This window comes from Mesocricetus auratus, unplaced genomic scaffold (genome assembly GCF_017639785.1).
Source record: "Mesocricetus auratus isolate SY011 unplaced genomic scaffold, BCM_Maur_2.0 Super-Scaffold_100010, whole genome shotgun sequence".
Taxonomy (NCBI): domain Eukaryota; kingdom Metazoa; phylum Chordata; class Mammalia; order Rodentia; family Cricetidae; genus Mesocricetus; species Mesocricetus auratus.
Genome location: NW_024429194.1, coordinates 87,073,282 through 87,079,916, shown reverse-complemented (window position 1 = coordinate 87,079,916; position 6,635 = coordinate 87,073,282).

Here is a 6,635-nt window from a genome sequence, read left to right as displayed (position 1 = left end):
TGCCCCTGTCATAGATCCTTAGAGAGGCGGAGAAGGTGGGTGTTGGGAGATGTCATTCTGTAAATATGTGTCTGATTGGTTTGAATAAAGCACTGTTGGCCAACAGGGAAGCAAGATAGGTGGGACTATGAGTCGAGGAGGATTCTGGGAAAGAGAGACACAGAGAGACAGCTGCCAGAAGAGTAAGAGGTCCAGACCCTTACTCCGGTAAGAGAAATACTTAGATTAACAATTATGGGTTAAATACTAAAGCCAGAGCTAGCCAGTAAGAAACAAGCAAACGGCCAACAGCTTCATAATTAATATAGTGTCCTGTGTGTAATTCGGGACTGCAACTGCATGCAGGGCCCAAGGCTGACTGGCAAGGAAAAGACTACACTCTACAGGTGGGGGTATGACGAAGAAAGACAGGGAGGAAGCGAGGGAGGAAGAAAAGGGAGAGGGAGATTGTACAACTGTGCCTCCATTCCCAGGCTGATGGAACCCACAGATACTTTCTGCCTGCATTTCAATGTCAGGCCAAAGTGACAGGCTGCTAACATAATAGAGTGTCTATATGTGTGTTCATGTCTTTGTTTATAGATGTCCATCTGATTGTGTACATGTGTATGTGTCAGTGTGTTTGTGTATACTGTATACATGTATTTATGTGTGTGTACGTGCATGTGTATGTCCTTGTGTAAATTGGTACGAGAGAGACTGTAACCTGTCATTGCTGCCATGACACACTGTAGCATCATTTCCACCAGTGTCTGGATGTAGGAAGAGGCTTTAAAGGTCTATGGACTAATGAGTGGCACCAGTAATTGGGGACCAGTCAGAGCCCCTGTCCATTTTCACTAGCCACAGTCCACATGGACTCCCAGCAGCAATCCTCACGGCATGTGAGTGCCTTGACTCACCTGAGACTCACAGCAAGGATGGAGGGATGAAAATTCCATTCTGAGACCATGGGGTGGGGGCATTTCTCTTCCTTTAGGTCAGAGAGTGGACAACTGGAACCAGGAATGCCTGAATGCAAGCCCAGATCCACCACTCAGAAAGGTGAGACCTTTCTCCAAGCCTGAGCCTCACTCCTGTCCCCAGGAAACAAGGATGGGACATTTGCACCACTCTGACAGTCTTTGAAGCTCCTGTGACCATGTGTGGGGAAATGATTAGGCAAATTCTTGTATAGGGTTACACATTTGGTATCAAAGACTCAATATTCTTCACTTGTAGTTAAATATACATGATGTAAAACTTGTCATGGTCACCATGGCTGAGTGTGCACTTGTAGCAACAGGTACATCACTCACATTGTGAGCAAGCATCACCATCCAGATTAGAAGCCTGGTCCATCTGTGGGCTCCCAGCAGTGGGGAAAAGACCTGAGCTAGCTTTGGGAACACAGTCCCCATGCTGTGTTGCTTCACCCAGCTTGATGCAGTGGAAGGAGCTTCACCCTGCCACGACATGATGTGTCATGCTTTGTTGACTCCCATGGGGAGGCCTGCCCCTTTCTGAATGGAGACAGAGGAGGAGTGGGGGCAGAAGGGAGGGGGAGGAGAGAACAGCAGGAGAGGAGGGAGGGGAAACTGGTCAGTATGCAAAATAAATGGAAAAAAGTTTTTTCTTTTTTATTATTATTATTTATTTTTAAGTTTAAATTTAGATTAGAAACAAGGTTGCTTGACAAGTGAGTTCCAGGTCCCTCTCTGTTTCCCTCCCTCCCCCTGCCCTCCCCCTAACCCCCCTAATATCCCCTCATTTCCCCAGGGAGGATGAGGCTCTCCATGGGAGTGTCCATATTCTGTCATGTCATCCAGGGCAGGGCCCAGAACCTCCCCAAGGGTTCAGGGTGAGAGTGCATCTCACATTGTTGGATGGGAGTTCAAAGTCCATTTGTATACTCAGGATGAGTACTGATCTACTGCCCAAGGCTCAGATGGATTACCTAGGCCTCCTCACTGACACCCAGATTCAGGGGGTCTTGATCAGTCCCATGCTGGATTCCCAGGCTGATGCCTGGGATTCAAGAGTTAACCCTTGACAGGTCAGCTGTTTCTGGGTGTTAAACCAGTGCAGTCTTAATCCCTTTGGTCATCAGTCCTCCCTCTCTGTTACTGGCTTTCTTGAGTTCAGCTCAGTGCTTAGCTGTGGGAGTCTGCCTCTTCTTCCATCAACCACTGAATGAAGTTTCTGTTTTCCAGGCTCTCTGGCCATGGGAATGCAGGCTGGCACTTCCCAGATCTATGTCTAAAATCCATATATGAGAGAGTACATGCCATGTTTCTCTTTTTGTGACTGTGTTACCTCATTCAGAAGGTTTCTTCTAGTGTCATCCATTTGCCTGCAAAACTCAGGATTCCATTGTTTTTTTTCTGCTGAATACTACTCCATTGTGTAAATGTACCACATTTTCTCTATCTACTCTTCGGTTGAGGGTCATCTAGGTTGCTTCCAAGTTCTGGCTATTAAAAAAAACTCATTCCGCTTGCAGTGACACATGCTCCAGCAATGTCATCATGACTCCTTCCCTCAGTCTCACGGAGCATCTACAGGCCTCGCTGACCAGGGTCCTCACGTGAGATGTCCTGGTCTGTGTAGCACACTGCACCTGCTCCCATGCCCCTGGGCTTCATCCATGTGTCAGACTCTGCTGCTTCTTCACTAGGAAGAACCTCTCACGTGTGTGCTGTGACGTTTCCATGGCCGTTTGTGCATCAGTGCAGACTCTTCACGTCCCTGTGAGTGTGGGAGGGAAATCCGTACTGTTCTCTTCTGGTTTTCTCCGGAGTGGGAGGCTGGATCACGTGACAACGCTTTCGTTTGTGTTTATCCTCTCCCTGGTTACCACGGTCAAGGGTCACAGATTGCAAGGCCATGCTGTGGGCTGGCAGTAACGTCAGCCAACCCACCCTGGTGCCCGTGGACTGTGGTGGTGCCCTTGACCCACACTGCAGGGCTGCCGGTTGTGGTGGCTCCCAGGCGCCTTCTTGACCCCTGCCCAACTTCTCCATCTATGTGGGAATCTACTGAACTTGAGGCCTCATCCCCTCTGTCTAAAGCTCACTGGCAGCTCCCTCAGGACTCAGTGGAGTCTTCAAAGTAAACCCCAGCCTCTGGGTCAGTTTCTGATCCTGTTTAAACTGGAATCACAAAACTGCTGTGTCCACTCAGCAAATGTGTCTAATGCTCCTGACCGTTGTGGGCACCAGTGGGCATCACACAGAGGGAGAGTTCTCTGCACTTCAACGTGGAAATACGATGCTCATGGGGTCAATTCTCTTGTTTTACATGTAGTTCTAATTTGTCGTGACCTTTTCACATTTCTCAAGCCCGATGCACTATGTGAGCAAAGACGATTAGCGTAGTCCTGAGGATGGGTGTGGAGGCCAGGCTGCAGTGTCAGCATCCTTCCCTCCCAGGCGGTCACCCAGCAGTGTCAGCATTGGGGTCCAGTTTCCTTCCTGGGCTTTGCGGTCCTTGCAGGTTTGTCTGTGTTGACGCCTTGTGTGACTTCACATGTCCCATGTCACTCGCTCAGTTGGAGAACCCCTGTCCCCCTCATGGTCCCTAGAGAAAGGAGGACATCGGGAAGGTGAGCCTCTGTTCAATATCCAGTGCAATACCCACCTTGTCTGAGTTCTGTACTGTTTTCTAGATGTGAGCTGTGCAGTGGTGACCTCAGTGGCCATGTGCCTGGGCTGCTGACTCCTCTGAGCTCCACTAGGTGGTGCTGGTGTTCATCCTCTGCATACCAAAACCATTGCAGGGCTGCTTCAGTTGCCTTAAGTCACATACCCCATTATTATTATTATTATTATTTATTTTACATTCCAGCAACTCCTCCCTATCCTCCCATTCCAGTCCCTCCCTCCTATCCCCCTCCCACTCCCTCAGTCCCATTCTTTCCATCTCCAACCAGGAAAGGGCAGGTCTCCTATGAGTATCAATAAGACTAAGCACCTCCCCTTGTGTTAAGGCCAGGCAACCCAGCATGAGGAATAGTGTTTCCAAAATCCTGCAAAAGAGTTAGAGAGAGCCCTTGTTCGTCCTGTTAGGAGTTACACAACTATAACATATATGGAGAAAAGAAGTACAATTACTGCAAGAAAATAGGATACCGCTGCTATGGCCACCTGAATTCAGGCAGGGAAAGAGAAGGAATGGGAGAAGTAGGCACTAAGGCTCACAAGGGGATAACAAACTGTGGTGGAATGATTCACAGACCTTAGTGACTACTAGATAGGGACGTGTGCATGGAGATGAGTGGCCAGTTGAGATCCATGAAAAGCGCTAATAACGATGACGATAAAGGTCACATCCGCATTGGCTGCGATCGCCTCTGGAGCAAAGATCTTTTCAGCATCCCAGCCTCTGATGTGGCAGCCGCCCTGGGTGACATTTCTTGCCATGTCACTGGCCAACTGAGCCGTTCTTTACTACATCTTCAGGATGGGCTCCTGCTTATGTCCCAGGAGATTGAAATCTTTATCTGTCTCTTTCAGCCGAATCTGCAGTCAGATCGCACGGCCCCACCCTGGCTCAATTCGGGGTGTGGTGATGATCCCTTCCTCTGTGCCCTGATAGGTGGTCTCCATCCTGGCTGGCCCCACAGCTTCCGAGACGTTTCCACGGCCGTGCATCTCACCCTGGTGCCCTCTGACTGTCTGACATAAAGTTATGCAGATGAAGAGGGAAGAACTGTGAACAAGAAGGACTACAGAAAAAAATAACTTTAAAAAGGAAAATGTGCTCACAAGAGTCTACTGTCTGAATGGGGATCTTGGCCTGAGTCTTAACTGCTTCCTGAACTCTGGTGTGAAAGCCATTACCTCTCAACACACCTGTTCCCACCTGGGAAAAGATCACAGCCCCCCCATTATCAACAATGGGGTGACTTGCCCTCTCCCCCATTATCAACAATGGTGATGTGCTGATTTGCCCAAACACTGAGGCGTTTAGTTTTTAAAAAATGATTATAAAACTCCCAATGCATGGTGACTTTAGAGTTGCCAGCAGTAGCATGAAGATGCAGTGTCATCTGCTATCCTTCTCTGAGAAGCTGCATTGGGATGGCCATCAAGGACCTGCAAGTGGGATGATGTCCATCTTGATGCAGTGGGCAGTTGGTCCCTGGAATCCAGCCTTGCTTGAAGTTCATTCTGTTAGGAGGAAGGGAGCACTATTCAACAGTCATGTGAGCTTAGAGACAAGAGAGTTAGCCAGGGAGTGGACTTTGACCCCAAGGACTGTGGGAGCCAAGAAGAGACCAAGAGAGTCTGTAACGGGCAGTGCTGGGGGCTTATGACAGGAAGCAATGCATGATGGGTCTAAGGTGCATCACAGGGGCTTGGGACATCAGAAACCCATGTAGGTAGACATCCAGATACCAGCAGGATTCCAGAGAAAGGTGGCTGTTGTGGGTCCCCACTCCCTTGGAAATGGAGAGCACCAAGGGTGTAGAGGACGTGGGCAGGCTACCCAGAGCTCACTGGTTCATGTGTCCTGTGAACCCTGATGTTGGTGCTGGGCGATTATTGCTGCCAACACCAGATTGCACAAATGATGGCTGATTAGGAGATGCAGGGTGCCCAGGAGCTGTGCCACACACCGTCTCTGAGCCCGAATCTGTGTGAGGCCCCGGGGAATCTGAGTCTTGCTGGGATTCTGTGAAGCAGACTGAGCGGGTGGGCAGCAGTTCTGCCTCCCCTGGGCCTCCCCAGCCTGTGAGGGATGGAGAAGGAAGACAGGCTGTCCTGTGTATTTGTGGAGGGGGAGGGACAAGTTGCACAACTACATATTCGGCACTATGAGCCCTGTCGTCACAGAGGTCAAAGGCCAGACCACAGATGGAGGTAGAGATTATGTCTGTGCCTGTAAAGTCAGGAAGTCTGGCAAACTTTAAGATTACTATTATTTTAATCCACACTTTTTCCTTGAATGGGGCTGTGTTCTCAGAATCTAGTGACTCAATGACCAAAGAATGTCTCCAGAGCCCAGACAGGGGCAGGCTGGGCACATGGAATGAGGCAGTCCTGGTTGGTCCTAGCACCAAAGGGGTGGCATTTCCTGTCAGGAAGAGACAGCATAGTCCTGGAGTTCTGGAAGCTGCTTGTGGGGCTGAGGTAGAGTAAGGGAGAAGAAATAAAGGGAGGGGCTGCAGTAGGCAGGAGGCCCTCTGTCCAGGGTGAATGCGATTGAACTTGACCTGGGAGCTGATTAAAGATTCTCAAGTTCATGCTGTCCTGAGCCAGGAAAAAGAGAGGGGGAGCAGAGGAGGGAAGAGGAGGACATGGGGGAGCAGGAAGGTTGAGTCTGGGGAAGAATAGAGGAGGCTGGGGATTTAGAGAGTGGGGGTGCAAATGAGGCTGAGGAAAGGAGGGGGTGGTGCAGGAGTGTCCTGACAGCTGTTGTAAGAGGAGACAACATGTGTGTCGTCTTTGGAGAAGGCACCTTCCTAGAAGGGAGCAGGACATGAGGGAGTGAGGGGAAAGGGGGAAAGGAAAATTTTGAAAGGAGGAAGTTAAGGGAGGGATCTGGGGAGGGGGTTGAGAATTGTTTATTAGAGTGGGGTCTGGTGAGGACCAGAGAAAGTGACAGGAAGTCCAGACTTGTCTGGAATCCTTTCTTGGATTTATGTCCCTTAA